The following is a 25,168-nucleotide window of genomic DNA, read 5'->3' as shown; positions in this document are numbered from 1 at the left end:
CCCAGCTAATCCTAGAAAACTGCGGATCTCAAAAACACTCTTAGGCTGTGCCCAATCTTGCACTGCCTCAATCTTGGATGTATCAATAGACACCCCTTCCCCGGAAACCACATGGCCTAAGAACTTGACCTCTCCTAGCTAGAACTCACACATCCTAAACTTGGCATACCGCCTATGGACTTTAAGCAACTCAAGCACCACTCTCAAGTGTTCCTCCTCCGAAGGCGAATAAATCAGGATGTCGTCCACGAAGACGACTACAAAACGATCTAAGAATTCCTGGAATATCCGGTTCATCAAGTCCATAAACACTGCCGGTGCATTGGTAAGCCCAAAAGGCATCACCAGAAACTCATAGTGGCCATACCGCGTACGAAATGCCTTCTTCGAAATATCCTCCTCCTTAACCCTCAACTGGTGGTAACCCGATCTCAGATCTATCTTAGAGAAACAATGGGAACCCTTCAACTGGTTAAACAAATCATCAATACAAGGCATAGGGTACTTATTCTTAACCGTAGCCCAATTCAATTTCCGGTAATCAATACAAAGTCTCAAGGCACCATCTTTCTTTTTAGCAAAGAGGGTCGGTGCTCCCCACGGCGAAACACTAGGGCAAATGAAGCCCTTATCCAGCAACTCCTGGAGTTGAATCTTCAACTCACTCAACTCGGTTGGGCAAAACGGTAAGGTGCCATGGAAATCGGCGCCGTGCCGGGCGCTAAGTCAATAGAGAACTCGATCTCTCGATGAGGTGGTAAACTAACAAGGTCCTCGGGAAAAACATCTGAATACTCGCAAACCACTCTCAGCAATACAGTCTGGGTCTCATCACACTCATTACTCATAAAGCTAGCGAGGAGACCACTAAGCTCACTCCGCCATCGTGGATCATATACTGGTGGTAACACACTGTGAACCCGATCCCCCAAGAAATGGAAACAATCCCCGCTCAAGGTACAAACAGTGACCCTCTGGCGGTAACAATCAATAACTGCCCAATATGACGATAACCAGTCCATACCCAAAATAATATCAAAACCCAACATAGCCATAACTATAAATGGAAATGGAAGTCGGCGGTCGGCGACCTCTATATCGCACCCTTTACACCCTTGTTTCAAAATTAACTCACCCCCGACAGGTGATACAACACAAATAGGAGATGCTAATTGTGCCAACTCTAACCCCAAAATATATACAAATGCAGCAGATATAAAGGAATGAGATGCACCCGTATCAATCAACACATTAGCAACCGAGTTGCAAAACAAAAAGGTACCTCTCACAACAGATGGAGCCGGTACTAGATCCTGCGCGGTAACAGCATACACACGCCCTGTAGGCCCCTGATCTACCTACTCACCTCTCGGAGCAAAAGACTGTTACACAGACTGAGACGATGAAGCCCCCTGATTGGCCCTCGAGGCCTGAACAGTCTGTGCTGGCTGTGAACTCTGCGTCTGTCTCGAACCAGACGCACCGACTGTACCACCCAACTGTGGGCAGAACCTCTTCAAGTGCCCTGCCTGACCACACTGGTAACAAGAGGACGACCGGCCTCTGCCCTGACTCTGGCTCTAAGGTCGAGCCGAAGATGAAGCTGCTCCCTGACTTCCTCCTCTCTGCGGGCAAGCTGGAGACTTGTGGCCCAATTGACCACATTTGAAACAGGTAAAGTCTTTATGGCTGCCTCTCCCAGAACCCGAACTCGGTACTGGAAAGGTAGATCTCACCAAGGCACTCTGGGACTGCTGAGGGTTAGAACTCCTCTGCCTCCTACCATCCCCCCGGCCATCTTGACTCCTCTTGGAGCCCCTCATCCTCTCCTCTTTCTCCATCATGGTCTCTATGGGTCACGGCATCCACAAGACGCCCATACTCCCGGATCATGGATCCCCCAACTCTCATCTTGAGGCCATGCCTCAACTTCCTCTCAAACTCGATGCAACGGCGTTCCTCAGACGCCACAAGCTTAGGTGCGAACTTGGATAAGCTAGTAAATGCGGCCTCAAACTCGGCCACTGATAAACTCAGCTGCTTGAGCTAAAAAAACTGGTCCCTCAGCTTCTCCCTGACAGCTGGGGCTAAGTACTTCTCCTGGAAAGCATCTACAAAGGCCTCCCATGTGCCACCAATGCGACCCCTCATGAACTTCCACCACTGACTCGCATCCCCCTTAAGCTGGAAAGATGCCAAGGTCACCTTCAATGCCCCGTCTTCGATGCCAATCATCTCAAACGTCTTAGTCATCTGTTCCAACCACTCATCAACCTTAAGTGGCTCCTTAGGATCCCCAACAAACTCATTTGGATTAGACCGGAAGAACTCCCTCTTCAGAAAGGAAGGCCCTGCATCAACAACCTGGGCCTAAACTGGATTCTCGACTCTGAGAATGCTTATGGATTCCCTTATAGCTCCTGCTATCTCGCGGGCTAAGGCACTCATGGCCTGCTGCCCCACTGGCTCGACCACATTGGCCTGACCAACACCCTGTTGCTGTGCCGGAACTTCATCTGGTATAGGCATCTCCTACCTCTTAGGCCTACCTCGCCTACCACCACGTCCTCGTCCTGGCATCCTAATAAAGGTAACGAAGAACATTAGCACATTCACAGATGTGCCGAAGCTATAACACTCGCGTCCTAATGCAATGGACAACTGTAATTCACTCCACGTAAGCACATAATTACATAAGCACTTACGAACTTCATTTCTAGATAATGATAGTCCCGAGGCGTTACTAGAGTTCCGGTTAGAAACAGCATTGAACAAGTGTTGTTCCAACAAGACTCACAGAAACCCAAGGGTCCAATCAACATCCTAGAAACTAAATCACATACCCAAATAGTCACATAAACATGTTATCACATAAGCATATAACACTACATCTAAGTCTTTATCAAGCGAGACGAACCCATTGTGGTACTAACCACTTCCCGCGTACCCAAAGTATTCGAACTCGGTACGCTTTGATACCAATTTGTAATGCCCTCAAAAATAAACCCATCATAACATACATTCACGATAAATAGAAGAGATTTCATATTACAATCATCAGAGTATTCTTACAAAAGGTATTACATGTTGACAACAAAAGTAAATGCCCTATAGGCTTACAACTTTCCAAGTCAACACTTGGTCACAAAAAGAGAGTACTAACTCTACACAAAATAAGCCCTTGGCTTGATATACATGTAATACAATAAAACAACAAAAAGGAGTCTGACAACCTCAAGCCTCCCAAGCTACGTCCTTGGAGGTGGCATAACGCATGTACTTGAAAATGATGTCCCATATAGGGTGAGCCAACGCCCAGTAGAGATATGCTAAACATAATATGAGCAATAAATAAAACATTAGCACTTAATAAATGTCTAACTCATATAAACCAATCATATAGTATATTCCAGTTCCATAATCCTTCACTTAACAAAACTCAACTTATAAACATAGCTCACAACCTGGCCAGACAACTTAAGCGAGACTACATCTCAAGCTAACAATACTTCAAACTGCCATTTTACGAAAATTGCGTCCGCGGGATTCGGCACCCATGTGTAATTATTCTCTCATAGCCATTTTACGAAAATTTCATCCGCGGGACTCGGCATGTTTTCGGATTGCCATTTTACAGAAATTTCATCCGCGGGATTCGGCACCCATGTATATATGTTTTGAATTGCCATTTTACGGAAATTGTGTCTGCGGGATTTGACACCCATGTGTAATTATTTTCAAATGGCCATTTTACGAAAATTTCATCCGCGGGACCCGGCACCCATGTATTCAAATACTCAACTTGATTAGTTTTAATTCACCTAATCATCATGCAATGTCTACAACAATCATGACTATCCCCCACCAATAGCCCAAAGCAGTTATTTCTAAACAGATAATAAATGCACCAACAGATAGATTATCAACATTTTCAAAGGTGAGTGATTAATGAATCTAACTCCATCATTCAACTACATAATGAGCCAATTTCATTATTCCCAACTCAATTTCATAAATCCATAACATTCCCAAATTAATTATACAAATTAATTCATAACAAAAATTAGGGCTTTCTCCCCCATTTTCTCTACAATGACCCAAAGGTCCATAATATCCTCAACAACAACAACAACAACATTTTAAGACCCAAGATACACATTATGAGTCAAATAACCAAACCCCTCTTTATTCATTTGAAACCCTAACACCCAAATCACCCAACTTTAACATTAAATCAAAATGACTAAATATTTATGTCAAAGATCATATAAATGAGTAGTTATCCCTACCTCAAGTTCGGAGCTCAAAGGAAGAAGATGAAGAAATCCCGAAGTGCTCCAAATTAAGAAATTTTTGGATTGATAGGATGCCCACACCAAGCTCTACACTTTTTGTAAAGGCTCAAGGGTAGGAGATCACTCTAACTAGATCAAATCCTAGAGAGAAGGTAGAGTTTTAGAGTGAGGTGCTCTCCAATGGTGGTTTTCAAAAAGTAAGAGAGAGATATGAAATCAAAAAATGATCCAAAAAGGTGAAACTCGGACTGATATAAAAGTCACCTCGCTCGAGGGTGGGAAACCCTGCTCGAGCGTCAGACACAGACTCACGCTCGAGTGTCAAAAGCGCCGCTCGAGCGCCGGATGCGCACTTTCAAAAGTTTTGCAGACCATGGTCCCCGCTCGAGCGTCAACTCCTCGCTCAAGCAGAGGAACAAAATTAAAGGGTCACGCTCGAGCGTCAAAACTCCCGCTCGAGCGTACGAAAACTTGCACAGAAAAAATACTGGGAGATGGAAAATCACGCCCGAGCGTCAAAACGCCCGCTCGAGCGGAGAAGCAACAACAAAGGGCCTGCTCGAGCGTCAACAACCCCGCTCGAGCGTGAAGGCCAAATTCTGGGCATCAATCAAACCTGCCCAACACAACCCAAGACTCAAATACAAAGAGTAAAGGATGGAAATGAGAATGAGACAACAACACATCCACGGAACCGAGTCCGGAATACAATAAATAAAGAGAGGAAAAACCAGGATCCCTATAGCATCAATAGTGTTATGTGATCGTAACATTTCTATTAAGTTAAAATGAAAATTTTATAGAACTGCTATGGTTATGGCACAAAATTTACTAATAAAAAATGGTGTATGGTATTGAATGTTGGGTGGTTAAGGAAAAATATGTTCATAAAAGAGTGTAGTTGAAATGAAAATGTTGAGATGGATGAGCAATGTTACAAAAAAACTAAAATAAGAAATAAGCCCATTGGCACCAATTGAAGACAAGATGAAGGAAAAATTATCCAGACCAAACATGCGTGTAAGGTGATAAGTAAGGACTTGACTATCTTAAACTTAACTAAGGATATTACTGCAAATGGAACCAACTGGAGAAAATAGATCCATGTAGCCAATCCCAACTAATTGGGAAAAAAAGGCTTGTTGAGTTAAGTTGAGCATGAAAGTTTCACACTAATAGGAACCAATTTGCATTTTATTTTATTTTTTATTGTCTTGGTAAAACTTTTATTGCCAAAGATGATTTTGCCTAACAAAAAATTTTGTGATATGTAATCAAATCAAAATCCCAAGTTCTAAGTTTGAGAATTTAGTTGGCCATGAGATTCAGCTATAATAATGTCAGAATTCCCTTTTGTCGCTTTATGTCTAGCACCTTCTTAAGGATTGAATCATTGAACCAGTGACATTGAAGAATATTCATTGTGATAATTGCTTGTACCATCACATACTTGAGACACTAGCAGTTATCAATTTTTTATCATGTTAAAAACAAAATTTCCATAGCATTTGCTAAGAATGCTTTGCATTTATTTGGTCCTAAAAATGCAGGTTCAAAATCCTTATAGTGTAAAATACAATGGAACAGTTCAGGGCTTGAAATATATATGGAGAACTGAGGGTTTTTGAGGATTATTTAAAAGCAATGGTACTAATTGTGCTTGCATTGTCCCAAACTCGGCTGTCAAGTTCTTTAGCTATGAGGAAGCGTCTAAGTATGCTGCATTGCTCCCTTTTGTTCTACTTTTGCTGTTTTATTTGTCTCCGTTGTTCCTAACATTTAGAGCTTGACAGCTTGTTTTTAGGATTTGGTTTGATTATTGCTGTAAGATATAGGCTCTGTAGTGTTGCATCTTGCAAACATTTGGATTATTTCTGTTTTTACTGTGCTCCCTCCTTGCAATTTTGGTGGAGACCTCCTTGCTGTGGTGCTATTATTCCCTTTTGTATGTTTGTCTTTTCTCTTTTCTTGAACATTTATGTTTGTCTTTTCTTATTCGCTGATACTGATTACTTCTCTCCAAAAAATAAATAAATAAACAATTGATTTTTTGTTGAGACATAATAAAAGGTTTTATGTGTGGTTGAAGACATGAAATAGTTATTTCAGAACTTTTTCATGTTTCAATCAATTGCATGATGTTCTTGCTTCGACAAATTTAAAGATGGAGAAGGTTTTTTACTAATGAATCAAAATTCAAAATCATTCTGTTTTGCCTTTCTTTATCAAATTTTTGAATTTCTAAATTATCGTAGGGCCCTTATCGACATAATCTGAAGCACCCTTTGCTTCAAAGTGATTCAGCTTTCCACCGTAAGGCAAAAAGAGGATTGATCAGATTCTCTTGCCTCTGACTCATGGTGATCATTTATCTAAGAATGAATACACTTACAAAAGATCTTTACAAACTTTGCATAAAAAGTGATGTGGCACCTGACTTGCACCTGCCACATCACCATGTGATTTAAGAGGAAACACATCAGCTTGTAAAAATTGAGTTTGTAAATTTTTTAGTTTCTATAGCACTACTCATCAAAGAATGACTCTGGTTAGTAAATCAGGATTCCCTTTTGTAATTATATATATATATATATATATATATATATATATATATATATTTGTGTATTGAGCTTCAATATAAAACTAACAGTGGCATGCCTTATGTCATCCACATGTAGCACAAATGTCTACCTATTCACCTTTGACCTGCATTACCTTTTGAAGTCTTATTGCACATAATATCTGAATTTGATTATCAAAATATTTTTTTTCTTTGTGCTCATGTTTGACATCAAACAGGGGAATTCTATGGTTTTATCGGCAGCAAACTGGAAAGGGTATGACCTGCTCGTATTTTCTTTTCTTATATTACTCTATTACTCTTTTAACCTTTAACAAAACTATGATTCCTTTGATATGTTTCCTCATTCTCACATGTACTAAGTACGGACTCACCAATGGTTTATTGGTTAATGTCTGGTCAAGTTAGAAAGTTTGTCTATGGTAGTCATAAGTTCACGAGTGCATGTGTTGATTGTTGGACAAGCTGGTTGATACAAAGCAATTCAGTTTAAATTGTACTAAAGTTGGAAGAAAATTGCTTGTTGCATTTTTTTTCTTTTCGTGTGTGTGTATGTGCAGAGGCCATGTTTTCTAAAAAGTCCACAGCCTATTTTTTTTATTTGAAATTGAGTTTTAGTTTATTTCTGAATATGTTTCTACTGTTTGGGATAGCGTTCCATATAATAAATGGACTTGACACTTCGTTCGAAAAGGGCATTTATTGCCATTTTATAATCTCTATTAATTCATGCAGCTCAAATCCAGTTTCTTGAATAGAGTACTTATGATAAATGGAGCTCTCACCAAAATGGTTGTGAGGAGAGAGATAAAAGTTAATTTCAGGGAACCTCAAAAAATTCAAAATTAAATGCTTGTTAGGAAAAATAGATAGGTCCTATTAAATGACACCAAAAAATGTGCTCATTTTAAATCTATATAACAAAACAGCTCTGGTTTTTATTCTTGATGGGACTTTTGTCCCTTTGTCAAAACATGGACCATTAGATTGATTCAATCTAGGGCTGAAAACAGCTCACTCTCATCTCTTTCAACACACACCCTCTCTCAGACCATCTCTAACCATTTACCAAATCCATCATCAAATTCAAATTTGGTGAAAAATAGGTGCTTTTTGTGCTCCAACGGTTGCACCAAAACGGTATCAAAATGAGAAAATATCAAATGTTTCACCAAACTGAGGATGGCTCGCCCCTTTCACCAATTTATTGTATGTAGCCATTGAGTTGGACCCACCGGACAATCGGCCGAATGTCCCCCCGGATGACCGCTTTAAGACAAAAATTTGTGAAAATTTACTTTGACAGGTCAACCCACCGATCGACCACCATAGCATCTTTTTTACTCCATTTCCATTTTCCCCTAAATCCATTTCCATCCTGTTCTCTTTCTCAATTCTTATCTCTGATCCACTCTATACCTCCAATTCCAATTCCATGACTATAGGTTTATCATCATCTGCTGCGAAATCTTTAGGTCGAAATGAAGGGTTCCAAATAGTAACAGCCTTCTCTTCTTTCTCTACTTTCTTCTTCCTCTTGTTTTCTTCTTCCAAGCCATTGGTTGAAATATGATCGCGTGCTTCTCGAATGCAATATTAATATGATCATCATCATCATGGCAAGTCTTCTTTCTCTTGTTGCTAATATCTTCATCCTCTATCTCCATGTGATATTATTATTATTTACAGATTAAGAAAAGGGATGAAGAAAGGGAACAGACGACAACAGAAATGAAGGCAAAAAAATAAACAAATAAAATTTGCTCTTGCCAGTCGACCAGCTGGTTGACCCCCCAGACATCCTGTGGTTTGATGAAAGCTCCGTTGGAGCATCTGATATCAAATAGAGAAATTGGTGATATTTTTACTCAGATTTGGTGAAATGTTTGGTGAACCGTTGGAGATGCTCTCAACATACACACTCACACACACACACACTTATTCCTCTCCTCTCTTTCTGTTTTCAAATTTTGAACACACACTCTCTCTCTTTCCACCTCCATCTGAGCCTAGTCCCGTGCTTCCCTGTTAGAGCCAACCCTTGCTGGCGACCGAACCCCAAACCCTAATCTCAACCTCTTCAACAACTCCACAACCACCACAACCCACCTGAATGCCTTCCTACTGAACTGCCCCAATAAACCCATCTCAATCACCTGCCCCAGGATTGCCCCTCCGCCGCCTCCGAATCCCAAGATCACGTCTTCAACTCACCCTCCCTGAGATCATCCTCTAGAAGGCTGAATCCGAGCTCTACAACTGGTGTCATGGAGATGAACCACAGAGGTAAATAATTTCTCTCCATTATCCAAAAAGCAGAGTCAGATCTGCGAACCCTCCAAATCCAAATCCATCGAATGGAGCCACTGTAAAAGGGGAACAATGGTGTTTTTGAATTGGGTGTTTAACAAAGGGTGTTCAACAAAGGAAGAATCTGAGACAATTTTTGTTTTTTGTAGTATCATTGTTTGTATAATTTTGAATATTTTTACATGGTTTATGAAATCTGTTTGTATTTTTTTGTAACCATTCCTATTACTGATATAATTTTTTTATCTATTTTCTTATTTAATTTGTATTATAGGAGAATTTGTAATGTCCCTTGGTTCTTCGGTCATAGAATGGTAAAGCTATGTCAAAGGTATGAAAATTAGGTATGGATTTTTTCTAAATCAATTTCTGAAATTTGATTTCTTCTTGCTTAGAGATTAACAATTTTTGGTATTTCTAATATAATCACTATCTGTAAGAATATTTTTTATGTGATTCATGATTTTGTGGATTTTTTCTAAATCTATTTTTGAAATTTGATTTCTTCTTGCTAAAGGTCAACAATTTTCAAGGTTTCTAATATAATGACTATTTGTAAGAATATTTTTTTATGTGATTCATTATTATTTTTTTCCTATGTATATTTTTTTATCATTTGATATTCATGAAATCTGTTTGTAAATTTGAGGTTAATGTAATTTTAAAAGCATTATAACAAGAATATGGCTGAAGTGAATCACAATCATTTTAGTAACTCTTGTACTGTTGTTTATTTCCTAACTACACTTTTTGTTATTTCGGTCAATAATTCCCAAGCCTATTTCACAGTATTTCTTGCACATTTAAATGACAACTTCTTAGTAATTAGCAATACATTTTATTTCTTTGCATTTTCACATTTATAATCTGTTGTGCATGGTTTTCTAGAATGGAATCCCCTCTTTATGATCTTTTGTGTTATTCTGCAGGAAATAATTGAAGTAATTCTCATTATGCTTTCACGAGATCATCCAAATAATTGAAGGTATTTATTGACATCTACTTTTCATATTATGCTTAATCAATCATTATTTTTGTTGGTTGTTGATTTTGATGTTTTTTATTTTTTATTAGTTGATGCGCTTTTAAATTTCTTCAGCACATTAGCTGGTTTACTTTGTTTTTATTGAATTTCTACCTTTATGGATTTGGTAAGTTGTTGGTGAGGCAGAGAGGGTGTGCGGAAGGGAGGGAAAGACAAAGAACGTGGTGGCAATGCGATGGGGGAATAAATTTGAAAAAAACAAAATATTTAGTTTTAGGGAAAATTCTATGTAACAAGGAAGGGTAGTATTTGATACAATGGCTAGGATTGCTTCTCCCTTTCATCCACGGTCCATTTCCAAGACTGATTTTAAAAATTTATTTGTTCTATGTGGCAATTTGGATGGTCTAGATTAATTTAATCCAATGGTCTATATTTTGACATTTCACCATCTCAGATTCTAGATATCTCTCAACCCCTCCTCAACTTTGCCCCTTCCTCCTAGCCATTGCCTCATCAAAGTCTAATTTTTGTTGTCTAGGTTTTCTAATTTTTGCTTTCACTATTTTTGTGCCTTTTTCATTACATAATGTGCTTTTCCTTTTTTGGTTTTTTTGTTTTCCCATTATGCCAACTAATAGATCTCTAAAAACATTTCTATCTTCAACTCAAGCTGTGATGAGATCCTTAGGTGCCTTTGTTTTCTAATTTGATTTTGATTTGGTGTTTGTTTACAATTCTATTTTGGGTTTGTTTTTATACATCTGTGTTCCTAGCATTATTGTTTAGATCATATGAGAGCTCCTTTATTCAGATTTGTATTTGTCTTCTTGCTTTTCTTTTCATTTTTTCTTTCTTTTATTTTTTTTTTAGCCTTTGTTTTGGACTATGTTGTTGTTAACCATTTAGAGTGAACTTTGTTGCATTAATATCCTTAATTTGATGTTCCTGGGAAAATTGAATCTTTGAGGATTGTTTGACGATTAAAAATGGAGCGTGAGGCTAACAGTGAGTTTAAGGACATATCATATGTTGATAATTTGCGCTTCATTTTGGTTGGGGAGTGCCTTTAGGCACAGGTCATTCACTAGATTATTTTGATGTATTTTGCTTTTTGGTAATGTCTTCTTCTCACCTAAATGCTTATTTTTCTTTCTTTGTTATTTTTTCTTTTTTTAGTGAGATGCTGAGTTTTTTATTTTGTCACAAAAGTATTTTTTTTTTTTAATTTTAAAAGAGGTTCAACAACCTTCAAACCGTTGACATCGCAGTTTTTTCAGTCCCAGGATAATTCTTGAATAAAATTCTTATCAACTGGTATGGTTCTTGAAGCATTTTTATTTATTATTTATTCATTCAACAGTTGTAATATTAGTATGATTCAAGGCTATCAAACACTTGATGCTTCATAATATTAGTATTGTTGTTAAACTTTTATTTGATGTTACCTGTAGGTTGTGTTTTGTCAAGTTTATATGTGGCTTATAATTTTTTTGGCTTATTTCCAAAAAAATGTATAGAGGTAATGTGACTTAAATAAGCCAATCTATATAACAAAGCAACTTAGTTTTTGAATCTTGAAAAAACATTTGTCCTACCTATCACTTTTGACAATTAGGATTTATTCAATCCAATGCCTTTATGTTTGATTTTATTGTTTTTCAAAAACAAGATGTTTTACTTTGTTTTGATTAGACTTGAAAAATTCAGGTTATACAATGAATGGAAGTGTTGTGTGGGTCTATTAGTGAATGTTTCAAGAAATGGAGACCACTAGCACAACGACCCATTGAATGAGTGAGCCTTTCTTTTTTTCTTCACAATTTTAGATCTTTGTTTGGGGAACTAGAAGTTTATTTATTGAGTTTCTTTTCTTGAAACAACAACCTATCACTTTGCTATTATTTTTTTCACACCCTATAACTCTACTAGTGCTTATAAAATTTAGACACTGTAGGCATAATTGTATATTGATTTTAAAATAGATGTGATGTGACAAACAAATGTGATTATAATAAATTAAAATTTTGATTGGATGGTTTGGAATCAATTTTTTTTTTCTTCCCTTCACCCCTGTGACTTTTAACTCAATACATTTTAGTTTCATTGGGTGAATATAGTCTGTTATTTTTTACAGGAGTTGAACCTATTCTTTCCTTTCTTCTTCTTCTTCTTCTTCTTCTTCTTCTTCTTCTTCTTCTTTTTTCTTTCTTTCTTTCTTTCTTTCTTTCTTTCTTTCTTTCTTCTTCTTTTCCTCTCATTTTTTATTTTACTTTCAGAGTAAGGATTGTAAGTTGTGATAAAAAAAAAAAAATTATACTTTTAGCTTTGCCAATTTTTTTGTAAGACTCTATAAACAATGTTGAAATTGGCTTAATGAGGTCTAGAAAGAATTTGTAAAAAAAAAAAACAGTAAAGAGGTCTAGAGTAACAAAAGTCAGTTTTAAGCCAATTGCCGTTTCTTTTTCTTTTTCTTTTTTGCAACTATTTGGTTTTGGAACTAAATTAATTCAGTAGACCATCTATGTTATTAGTTAGTCACAAACTTACTTTATGCTTGAAGTAGTTTAAAACTGCTTTATTCTTTTAATTGGATGATTATGCATAATGGTACCTCATCATAAGTGAAGAAGAAGGTGGCTTCACTTTCAACCCTTAATGTTGGTGAAGTGCCCTCTTAAAGGTTGTGGGCAAATTCTTGGTGATTGATGACTTCTCCTTTTTTGTTTCAGCTATTCACTTTGTATTTATTTTATTTTATTTTATTTTTTGTGTTAAAAAAATAAAGTTCTTTGAAAATGATCTACTTGGATATTTGAGGTTCAACAGATGGAGGGTAGCTTCCTTTCATGTCTTACTCTTTCTTATGTGTGTTGTTGTATGTGTGTTATTTTTATAGGTGTGTTGTTGTATGCATTGTTCTTTTATCCACATTTTTTGTGTGTTTATTTAGCATAATTGTTGTACCAAAGTTTCGAGCACAAAAACGCATCATACTACAAATAGTTTTTCGATGTCGGTTTTAGTAATATATTGAATTATGTGAAAGTAATGAGAATTATATTTTCGTGATGGATAGTTCAAACTTTGTATGTGTTTTGAGATTATTTTTAGGTACGGGTCATTGGTTAACCTCCCTTCTCTCTCTAATAGCAAGAGATCATGTTCGCCTTTTTTATTCCTTACATTTTTTACTTTTCTCTATCCTCACTTAATAACCAGCATGTTATCAATCACCTACAAAGCATGCAAACTAACTATTCCCTTTTTCTTTTCTTTTTTTTTAGTAGGCAGGTCAATTGATTGGTTTGAGGCAAAGGTGGTGTTGGGAATGAGGTGAGGAAAAGGCATGAATTTCATGTAATGATTTTTTGAAATGGTTTAGATTTTAGAAACCCATCTTCATGTAAATGATCTTTTAAAATGGGTTAGATTTAAATGTGTTTCTGAATGGTTTTGATTCCAAAAATATGAAAATGATAAATGAACCAGCACAATTATTAAAATGGGTTTCTAAAATCAATTTTCATTTACTCATTTTTGGAAACCTATCTTTATTTTGTTTAATTTAGTTCCCTTATGTAACTGTTCTGTTTATATCATTTGGAGTATTAATTATGTTTTTCTCATTCTCTTTTTAACTGTTCCGTTTCTCTATTTAATTATGTTTAATTCAGTTTCATTCTCTCTCTTTCGTTTTTCAGTTGTGGTAAGTATCTTTTATAAGTATTTGGTTGTAATCTTTGTTTAAAAAAATAGTACAGTTAATTTTATTTAATGAATCTTGGGTTTAATTTTAGTTAGATTTGCCCATTAACATTGATTTCAAGTTTGATTCTTTTTTTGTTGCCTGCTAATTGTTATACATAATGCTTCAACTAGAAAATGAGGTATGCATTATCACAGGGATGGAAACTCAAAGGAGCATGATCATCTAAAAATGGATACTTCACACAAGGTAAGCTTTAATTGTTTTAAAATTTAATTTTGTTTGGTTTTACAGCCTTCAAAAATTCTTCTTCCTTATAACAAGACTCTCTTAGTCTTAATAAAGAAAATTATTCGCTCCCCTTAAAAAATTTGAGTTTAATTCTATTTGGAGGTTTGTATGATTTATTTGCTTCACCATTGAATGATACAATTCAGTTGATCATAATAGTTATGTTTAATTCTTTTTAATTCATAGCTATTGATTTTCCTATTTCTCATATGTATTTTGATGCGATTTTTCATGTTACAGCTTCTTTTGATGCAATTATTCTTCATTACAATTTTTTCCGATTTCTCATATGCATTTTGATGTGATTTTTCGTAGCTATTGGTTTTTTAAAGCGAATTTAAACGAGTGATTTTGTTGCAGGTGACTAATCCATATTAGAAATGTTGGGTTACATTGCTTCTACCTGTGTTTCGTTGGTTGGCTCTCTCATTCTAAACAAAATTATTATTATTAATTTTATTTATTTATTGGGTCTGCTTGATCTACAAGTGATTGATTTTAACGGCTGAAGCACTTAAAGCGATTTCGAGTCCACGATTCAATGGGTATCCCCCATCACAATCAATAATTATTCCTAAATTCTAATTTTTATTCCTGTCGTTAATTAGAATAACACCCATCGGCTCCAACATTTGTAAATCGAGAATTAGATTCTTATTGAAGCAGCCACACCCTGTAGTGCATTTGGCTAGATTATAAAGAGCTTCCAGCCATCAAGCAGGTTAGTAATTTTGTTATTATTATTAGTTTTGATAGCATTTGTTTTGTTGTCATTGGTACATGTCTGAATGAAGGTTACAATTAGAATCAATAGTGCTTCAAAAAGAGAAAACAAAGGTTTAATTGCTTTATTACATTTATGTTACGGATTCTTACAATTTGTATTTGAAAGTTTGCCTTTATGGTGTATTATATAACTATGTATATATTTGGATTGGTTGATCGGCAAAACTATTTTATTTGTTTGATTGAATTGCATTTCCATTTTATTTTATTTTTTTAAAATTTGCTTAATAGGATCACATTAGAGAGCATGAGGAAGAAGTAAAACTTCTTCAGAACCTATCACATCCAAACACTAAGGTAAGTATCTGATTTGTATTCTTATTGAAGCAATGGTTGCTCTTTCTTATTGTCTAACTATTTCTTTTGGTTGGTTGTCTTCCTTGACTCTACAAGTCTACGAATTAATCATCAATCATGCTTACTATTGAGTTGAAAAGTTGAATAAATTTTGAAGCAATGGTTTAATCTTTTCTTGCAATTATCATACCTTGGGTTTATTAAAATAAAATTTCGGGTAGGGATTGGGTATCAATTAGGCCATTTACAGCTGGGGATTGATTGTGTCTCTGATACACGCAACATAAAGTATCGATTGGGCCTCTGGTTTTATGATTGAGTCATGAATTATTGTCTTTTAGTAATGATTTTAATTGGATGTCTGATATTGTCTTGAGGGTTCCAAGGATGCTCTGTTTCCAAAGAGGTGTAAGGTTTGAGCCCTCTTGAAGTTTTATTACTGGTTGGAGCACAATCCACTATTTCACTCTATTTTACTCTGTGATTTGTTTTTTTGTTTTTTTTTTTTTTTTTTTGTGATTTGTATATAGCAGAAAAACTTTGATCATGTAGATTTTTGTTATTGTTTAGATTCATTCCCAACTTTCTTCCCAAAACAAAGAGAACTTTTGGATATTGCTATAAAACTTTCTAATTACTTTGATCATGTGGATTCTTTGGTTGGGATTAATTTGAATTATGTTAGGAAGGTTTTCGATTGTGAACAGAACGAATAGGCTGATATGTAGCATTTACTTTCCCAAGATTTGAATCGGATAAAGAAAGAGAAACTTTTGTAGTGGGGAATAAACAGAAGATATTTGTAATGGGTTTCTCTTCAATTGATTGATGTTTGGTCCTCTCACTTTCTTTTTCTCTCTCTATCTCTTCGAGGAACATGTATGTGTGTTTAGCTAATATTTGTTTGGGTTCAAGAATTTGCTTACATTAATTATAAGTTTGATTGAATTAGCTGAAAATTCTATTAGGTAGTTTCAATTATATTCTTAGCAATAAAATTTGATGTTATCTGCCACTTTAACATTAACAAAAAGTACATCACTAAATTTGTCTTTCTTGGGTTAATAAAAATCCCGATGGTATAATTCCAAATAGAATGGTTACCTTATGCATTATGCATATGATTTTTTGCTGATTTTTTTTTTATAATTTTTTTAAAAAGTTTCTATAGTAGCCATGCCTATGAGCTTTATATCTTAATAAATACTATTCAATAATCATTTTTTGGCACTTCAATTTCCCATGGGATTGAATTGTGGAGGTGCTAATATGACCTTTTTCTTTTTTTCCCCTCTCCTGTAGAAACATTGCTTAAGATTGGCATAGTTATGCTTATGTTTTTTTTAAAAAGACATATATTTATGAAAATCTCTAGGATGGATCGCTCCCGAAAAGGAATCTATTGATTCTCTTCCAATTGGTTGGACGATGTGTTGTATAATCTTCGTAGGTGTGTTTGGATCATGGATTTTGGTAGGATTTTGAAAAGATAGAGGAAAAGAATTAGTGACATGTAAATGGAATATAAACTAAATTATTTCTCTATTTTCCTTTCCCTTTCCAAATCTCTATCTAAATTCATGATCCAAACACAGCATTAGCATTAAAAGAAAGTAGGAATGCAATTCCAAGCCTGTTAAAATATTCAAATGAATGTTATCTTTTTTGGTCTACTTTGACGTGTGTATGTCATGAGTATTGCACTTTAATTCCATTTGTTGAACACAAATATTTCAAGTAGCACATAATGCTTTGAGTTTTATAGGTGAGTGAAATTGCTATTCAAGCCTCTCCATCATGGTATGTGCAAGATTTGGGTATAAACCTGTCACCAACACTATGACACTCTAATTTTGACAAGGTTGTTATAATGAAAATGAATGCCAAGTTCATGTTCTATATACTTTTAGACTTTGCAATGTGTGCCTTCTAGAAATCAATAGAACTTAAATGTTTTGACATGAACAACATAAGTTAATTCATATTTCAAGTTCATTATTCTTTTATTTGAAGCAAATGGATTAACTGGTTTTGAGTTTATAGGTTTTTTTTTTTTTCTTTTTTTAAGATTGATCACATCCTTTGAATAATATTTTTATGGAATACAATAAATTATCATCTCTAAACCAATTGTCTTCATTTTCATATAGGAATTCATTTGATATTATGTGCAGGATTTTTTTTGATATTCTATACAGAATTTGTTTTGTATTCTAATTGTAGAGTTTTTCTTAATTGATTATGAAAGGAATATTAAATTAGCCATTGATTTATAATATTGTTACTGTTAATGCTGCCATGAGAATGCTGAAACTAGTTGTTTGGTTACTTCTCTTGCATTTAAGGCAACAAAATTGAAGCAACTTTTACACTAGAAACAACTTCTAAAATGCCAAAAAAAGGCAATTCAATATTTCATTCACCAATTGGGTTATTCTTGGTTAGTCTACATGGAAAGAGTGGAATGTGAATGTGGAAGAGTTAAGGGAAAGGAACCCTGGTGAATGTGGATTTATTTAAATTTTTTTTTGGTGTTGAAAGAACGATGCTAATAAAATATTTATGGCTGAATTACTCTTAAAGGTTTTGAAAAATATTTTTTAAGTTTTAACATATACACTACTGAGTTTTATACAATTTTTTCCTCAGTTAATGTTGAGTTGTATACACTACCGACTGCTTAGGTTTTGTTAAGGAGTGCCTTTAGGTATAGGTTATCACTATATTGTCTATATTGTTGTGTATCAGTGTCAAAAAGCATTAATTAATCTTCTAGGAGAATACAATTTTATTTGAAATTTACATTGTTTAAACTTATGGTTCCTACACATTGTGTGGGTTATTTATATGTAACTTTGAATTTAGTTTGGCTGTCATGATCTAAATTTCATGTTTCTAATGGATTTGTCTCAAGGGTAGTGACAATGTATAATCTGAATTTTGAAACATCAACAAATGTTTGTTGCGTAGATTAGCATGTATCCTTATTTTGATTTTCTTGAAAAAACAGAATCTTCGAGAATTATTTCAAGATTGAAAATGGAGTGAGAGCCTATTTAGATAGAATAAAAATATTCTTATAGAGCTAACGAAACCGCAATGCGATCAGACAAGTAAAAGGTGAGTTTCATATAAGATGAGTTTAGACCCGTTTTAGCTTTGAATTGCTGCCAACAAAATGACTTATTGACTTTCATGCATTTTGCAAAGCTAAGTAAAAAGAGGAGGCACCGAAGAATTTTTTTTTTGAAAATTATAATATCATTAATTATCTATGGTTTTGATGTTTTCTTAGAGATATTCCTATTAAAAAATTAAACTAGACCTTTTGTTTTTTCCCTTAATAATGCAAGTTGGGAGGTGTAGATTTTTTATTTATTTGTTCTTGACCATTCATGAAAGAAATTTATCATTACTTTATCCTTGGTTTTGTTTCGATTGGTTTATTCTATGGGTTTGTTTTTGTTAAGAAACACACTAGATTATATAATTTATTGTTTGGTGATTTCTTAATTACTAGAAAATTTATTTTAATCTAATTTGTTGGTCCTTTTGTAGTTAGAACAATGAAGCTTATTGTTTGTTTTCTCACATGACAATAGACATAGCTAAGATGGAGGATGCGTCAAGTCCATGGAGGGAGTGTTGGTGAACATAGTTCTAAAGCAAGGCAGCTTTATATGACAATGTCACTTAAGCTAAAACGTCTATTGGTCACACATAGAAGATGGTTTTGAATTGGTTTTCTCTTTTCAATGTTAATTAACTCTCAATTACATCAATCTAATAAATTTGGCTATTGTGTTACTTTTGTTGGGTTTATTTTTTGTTTTACTTTGTATCCTTTTTTTTAACATAGTGAGTTTGAATGTGCTACAAGTGCTAAGAGTATGAGATAATGTGCTATTTCAGTGCTTGAGTTATTTATCTTTCAAGGTTCAGTTGGCAGTTTCAGACAGATATCAACTTTTTCCACATAGTTTCATTAGAGAGCTTGGATGTATTACAAGTTATTTATGGCATATTTAGTTGTGCTATTAATTAAGTAGGCACCGTTAATTAGTTTTGCTAGTAGTGTTCAATTTAGGAGTATCGTAAGCATGAGTAATTTTCTGTTTTGATCGTTGTATGGTACTTCAGATTTTTACACTCTAATTTTGTCATTTTAATTTGTCAAACTGTTAGAAGGCTAAAGGAATTTTTTATCCTATATCACCATTTGTGTATGGACAATTTCACTAGGTGGTATTTTTAGGCAAGTATTTTTAGACACGAGTCATCCGCTAGAAGGGTAAGATTAGAGATCCAAGTTTTGCAACCTACAATCTCTCAAGTTGAGTCAATTTTATAAAATATTTTGGTGACATGTCAGAGTTGTTCGACTTCTCTTTAACATTTTATTAAAAAAAAAAGGAATTGTTTATTTGACTCCTCTCTAACATTTTATTTGAAAAAAAATGGATAGTTAGGTAAATGTTATCTAATGCAGCACTATTTTGTGATCACGTTCAATTTTTTAAATTTTAACTTTTATTTTGCCATTTTTTTTCCTTTTTTTTTTTTTTTTTTGCGGTGCTTGCTTAAATATAGAAAATAAGTGTCAGGCATGTAATCAAATTGCTCGAGACATGAGATCTCTATTTTGACACACTGAGCTTGAAAATGCTACAAGTGCTAAGAGTATGAGATAATAGGTTATTTCAATACTTGAGTTATTTATCTTTCAAGGTTCACTTGGCAGTTTCAGGCAGTTCTCAACTTTGTTCACATAGTTTTATTAGAGAGCTTGGATGTATTGCAAGAAATTATTTATGGCGTATTTAGCCGTATTATTAATTAAGCAGGCATCGTTAATTAGTTTTGCTAGCAATATTCAATTTAGAAGTATCGTAGGCATGAGTAATTTTCTGTTTGATTGTTGTGTGGTATTTCAAATTTTTAGACTTTGAGTTTGTCATTTTAATTTGTTAAATTGTTAGAAGGCTAAAGGATTTTTTTACCCTATGTCACTATTTGTATATGGGCAATTCTAGTAGGTGGTAATTTTTAGGGATTTTTGGTGAAAAGCCCCTCCTATTGGGCCTATTTTGTGTGAAACCCACGGATTTAAACAATGACTTCAAAAGCCCCTCAATTAAAAAAATGTCATGAATTGACTGAAATGTCCTTCCATATAAGTGGGGAAATATGAAACAATTAACAGTAAAAATTTACTATCAATCAAAGTAGAATTTTACTATCACTATCAAAGTAAAATTTTACTGTCACCACAAGTCTAAAAGTCAATTTGTGTTGATAAAATTTTACTGTGGTTTAGTGTAACATTGTACTATATTTTAGAGTTAATTTTTACTATTAGGTTTGCCAAAGATTGACAACTCATACAGTGTGTCACCAACACAACTTGAGACATGAATGTAAAAGTAAAATTTTACTCTGCAAAAAAGTAAAATTTTACTCTGAAATAAGAATAAAATGTTACACTTTGAATCTAAGAGTAAAATGTTACACCCTGAATTTAAAAGTAAAATTTTACTCTGTATACAAATAAAATTTTACTATGAATAAGAGTAAAATGTTACACTTTGAAACTAAAAGTAAAATTTTACTCTGTATAAAAATAAAATTTTACTCTAAAAAACTAGTAAAATGTTGGACTCTACACAAAAGTAAAATTTTACTCTGTATAAAAGTAAAATTTTACTCTAAAAAACAAGTAAAATGTTAGACTCTTAATCTAAAAGTAAAATGTTACTCTGCACAAAAGTAAAAAAGCGGAGGTAGTGTTTGTGGCGGCTGAAGTGTTTGGCAATGACCACCTATTGACAGTAAAATTTTATTGTTATTCTAACACCAGAGTAAAATTTTACTCTCATTATCTGAAACAAAAAATAGAGCAATAGAACCAAAGTAAAATTTTACTCTGGTTCTGTCAAATGAAATCAGATCAAAAACAACAAAAAAAATCCAAAAAAAAAAAAAATAAACAAAAACAAAACAAAACAAATTAATCAACAAATCAACATATCTAATTGAGAAGAAAAACTTCTAAAACTCGATCAACAATCACAAATCTCAATGAAACTCTCGTTTAATTGAGAGTGTTGATCGTCGGCGGCGAGATCGTCTATTGTTGACCAAGTGAGAGATCTTTGGCTGCGAGATCTTTAGATTTCGAGATCGTCTTCATCGATTTTGTTCCTGATTTCGTTCATGCGAGATCTTCAGCTCAGATTTCAAATATTTCAAATGTATGATACGTATATATAGAAGGGCAATATTGTGATAAAAAAAAATAGAAATTATAAAATGTCCTTATTAAGGTAGGCATTTCCTACTCAGGGACTTTTTGAAAGAAAATTGATTGGGTTATCCTTTACCCCAATAAAAAAGTCCAAAAAGGGGGTTTCACCAAAAATCCCTAATTTTTATGGTTATAAACTTCATATCAAAATATTGAAACATATAGAATTACTAAATCATTGGAGTTTTTTTATATGTTATTGGAAGGATAGTTGGTTTTGGAAGAAATCAAAATATATGCAAATATTTTTTGGCATGAGTCATTCGCTAGAAGGGTAAGATTAGAGTCCAAGTGTTGCAACTTACAATCTCTCAAGTTGAGTCAATTTTGTAAAACATTTTGGTGACATGTCAAAGTTGTTTGACTCCTCTCTAACATTTTATTTGAAAAAAAAGGAATTGTTGGGTAAATGTTATCTAATGCGGCACTATTTTGTCATCAAGTTCAAATTTCAACTGTTATTGTGCCACTTTTTTTTTTTCATTTATTTTTTGCAATGCTTGCTTAAATATAGAAAATATGTGTTAGACATGTAATCAAATTGTTCGAAGACATGAGGTCTCTATTTTTTGTGATTCAGTAGAGATCTTTTTATTATGTGATTTTATTTGACAATGAGTTTAAGAACATATGTGATTGTAATACACTCTATGTGTGCCATTGGTTGGCTCTCATTCTAAATTGGATGATTAATGTTTTATTTTTGGCTAGCTAGGATGATTACTCTTTTGTATCAAAATATTCATTCATCCACTCAAAAAAGATATTGAAATCTGATAAGGCAAAACGGTTACCAGTTATGACACTAATTCAGTAATATTTTTTTATTGAATGTTTATTATAAATGTGTCATTTTAACATGGATCAAATTATAAAATTTGCTATTTGGACTTCAATTTTAGCAAATCTTTTTAGATTCTTTGCTTATGCTACATGAAATATAAAATTCATTATTTGGACTTTATTTTTGAAGTTTAATATTTGAGATTTATGAATATTTTTGTCAGTTCAATATGTAGAAACAATTTCAACTTCTTATCATTGAGATTATAAATTAAAATAATATTATCATTTTGAATTGATTTATTACAATTGAATTTCGTAACAGATGTGATACTAAAAAAATTGTTGGTCGTGCCTTCCAGCGCGGGTTATCCCTAGTGCTATCTGAAACACAATGAGTTGATTCATTTCAATCTCCTTGGGATGTGGGCTCTTTAACTATCAAAATTTTGAAGATTGTTATGAAGAACAATGCTACTAAAACAAGATGTGATCTCTTTAAGTGGCTTATAAAATGGGACGAGATAATTAGTATGTGGAATATGGACTATTTTTGTCTCTGATAAGAGGTAATGGTTGTAATTTAGTAGTTAATGGATCAGAAATAGAAGACTAAATGCTCTGCATATGAACACATTCAACTTTTGCAGTTAACTACTAACAATGTTTAAATGAGGTTCATACATCATCTCCTATTCGAATCACTAAATTTGTTTTCTATTAAATGTTAGGTTTGAATTTAAACAATGTTGGCATGTAGAATAGGGTTGTTATTTCTCATTGTCATCTCATGCAGAGGATGCTGAACTCACCCCTCCGTTACGCCTTGGAGCTGGAGCATGTGCTGGTATTATTGCCATGTCGGCAACTTACCCAATGGACATTCATACCTTATCTCTTGTTATAGATTCAGAGTTAGACTTGTGAATGTATATCTGCATATGCTACTCTTTTGTAAAAGTAATTGGGATTAATGGAAGATATTTATCTTATCATGTGTGGTATGTAATTGATATTGTGGATGGTTTATCGTAATTATTTCGGGGAGTTACATCGCAAGAGGGAGTTACAGTACATTCTTCTAAAATTGAAGCAGTGAAAAACTAGAAATGTTTTGAGATTCGTAACTTCTTGGGTCTTGCCAGGTATTATAGGCATTTTGTAAAGGATTTTTCCACTTTGGCGACGCCTTTGACCAAATTAACTAGAAAATGGGTGAAGTTTGTTTGGAATGATGCATGTAAGAAATCTTTTCTAGAGTTAAAAGCTAGATTAACTACTTCACCTATCTTGATTATCCCAGAAAGAGGAAGAGGTTATACCATTTATTGTGATGATTCTAGAGAGGGGTTGGGATGCGTTTTGATGCAAGAGGGCAAGGTTTTAGCTTACAGTTCTCGTCAACTGAAAACTTATGAAAGAAATTACCCTACCCACGATCTTGAGTTGGTCGTAGTCATCTTGGCCTTGAAACTTTGGAGACACTATCTTTATGGAGAGAAATTTGATGTATTTTCTGATCATAAGAGCCTCAAGTATTTGTTTTCTCAAAAAGATTTAAACTTGCATCAGAGGAGGTGGATGGAGTATATGGAGGACTACGATTTTGAATTGCACTACCACTCGGGAAAGGCAAAGTAGTTGCCGATGCCTTGAGCAGAGAGTCTATGAGTGCGGTTGCTAGCCTTGCCATAAGGGAGTGGAAGATGTTAGGTGACCTAACGTGTTTGATGTACGACTTGGCAAACTGCCTAGTCAAGCTACCTTGTTATCAATCTTAGCCCAACCAACATTAATTACCCTAGTCTTCGAAGCACAACAAAATGATCCAAAAGCGGAGTCTATCAGAGAGAAAATCTTTCAAGGAAAAGAGGAAAGGGGATTAAGGGTGCATTCTGACTCAAGTATTCGATATGTAGATCGTTTATTTGTTCCATAATCTTGTAGAGATGATGTATTATGAGACTTTTATCACTCTCGCTTTATTATTCATCCTGAAGGCACAAAAATGTACCGTGACTTGAGCCGTCAATTTTGGTGGAGAGGCATGAAGAAAGATGTGGCTCAATTTGTGTCAAAATGTCTAACTTGTCAGCAAGTCAAGGCGGAACATCAAAGGCCAGCCAGGTTATTGCAACCCTTACCTATAGCAGAATGGAAATGAGAGCACATTACGATGGACTTTATTTTGGGTCTCTCAAGAACTCAAAAAGGTAACGCTGTTTGGGTCGTAGTGGATCAACTAACAAAGTTAGCACACTTTCTTGCAATATGCATGGGTGACTCAGTTGATTATCTAGCAGAATTGTATGTTAGGGAGATTGTTCAGCCTCATGGGGTTCCAGTGACTATTGTCTCTCACAGAGATCCTTGCTTCACAGCAAGGTTGTGGCAAAGTTCACAAACTGTCATGGGAACTCAACTGACTTTTAGCACCGCTTACCATCCTTAAACCGATGGTCAGTCTGAGCGTACAATCCAAATCTTAGAAGACATGTTGAGAGCCTATGTACTAGACTTCAAAGGGTCATGGGAGAAATATCTACCATTAGTTGGGTTTGCCTATAATAGTTTTCAAACTAGTATTGGAATGGCACCTTTTGAGGCTTTGTATGGGCATCCATGTAAATCCCCCGTGTGTTGGACCGAAGTAGGAGATTCACCCATGTTTGGTCCAGATTTAGTTCTTGAGACAACAGAAAAGATAACTCTCATTTGGAGGAGGCTAATGACAATACAAAGCCGGCAAAAGAGCTACGTAGATAAAAGGAGACGGCTTTTATCCTTTGAAGTAGGTGACCATGTATTTTTGAAGATATCTCCTAGG

At 34.5% G+C, this 25,168-nt stretch overlaps 1 long non-coding RNA gene across 1 annotated transcript; it reads left to right on the top strand.

The window, feature by feature from the left end:
• The first annotated feature begins 9,458 nt into the window (after positions 1–9,458).
• On the top strand, positions 9,459–19,065 carry LOC145803015 (uncharacterized). The gene is made up of 5 exons (XR_014344991.1): positions 9,459–9,530; positions 10,116–10,171; positions 13,459–14,129; positions 15,189–15,254; positions 18,863–19,065. It is a non-coding gene; the product is annotated as an uncharacterized LOC145803015 (long non-coding RNA).
• Positions 19,066–25,168: the final 6,103 nt, after the last annotated feature.

Source organism: Camellia sinensis, chromosome 11 (genome assembly GCF_055761805.1).
Source record: "Camellia sinensis isolate YWXY chromosome 11, ASM5576180v1, whole genome shotgun sequence".
In the NCBI taxonomy this organism is placed as follows: Eukaryota; Viridiplantae; Streptophyta; class Magnoliopsida; order Ericales; family Theaceae; genus Camellia; species Camellia sinensis.
The sequence above is the reverse complement of the archived record's forward strand: the minus strand, read 5'-3'. Positions and strand labels throughout refer to the sequence as shown.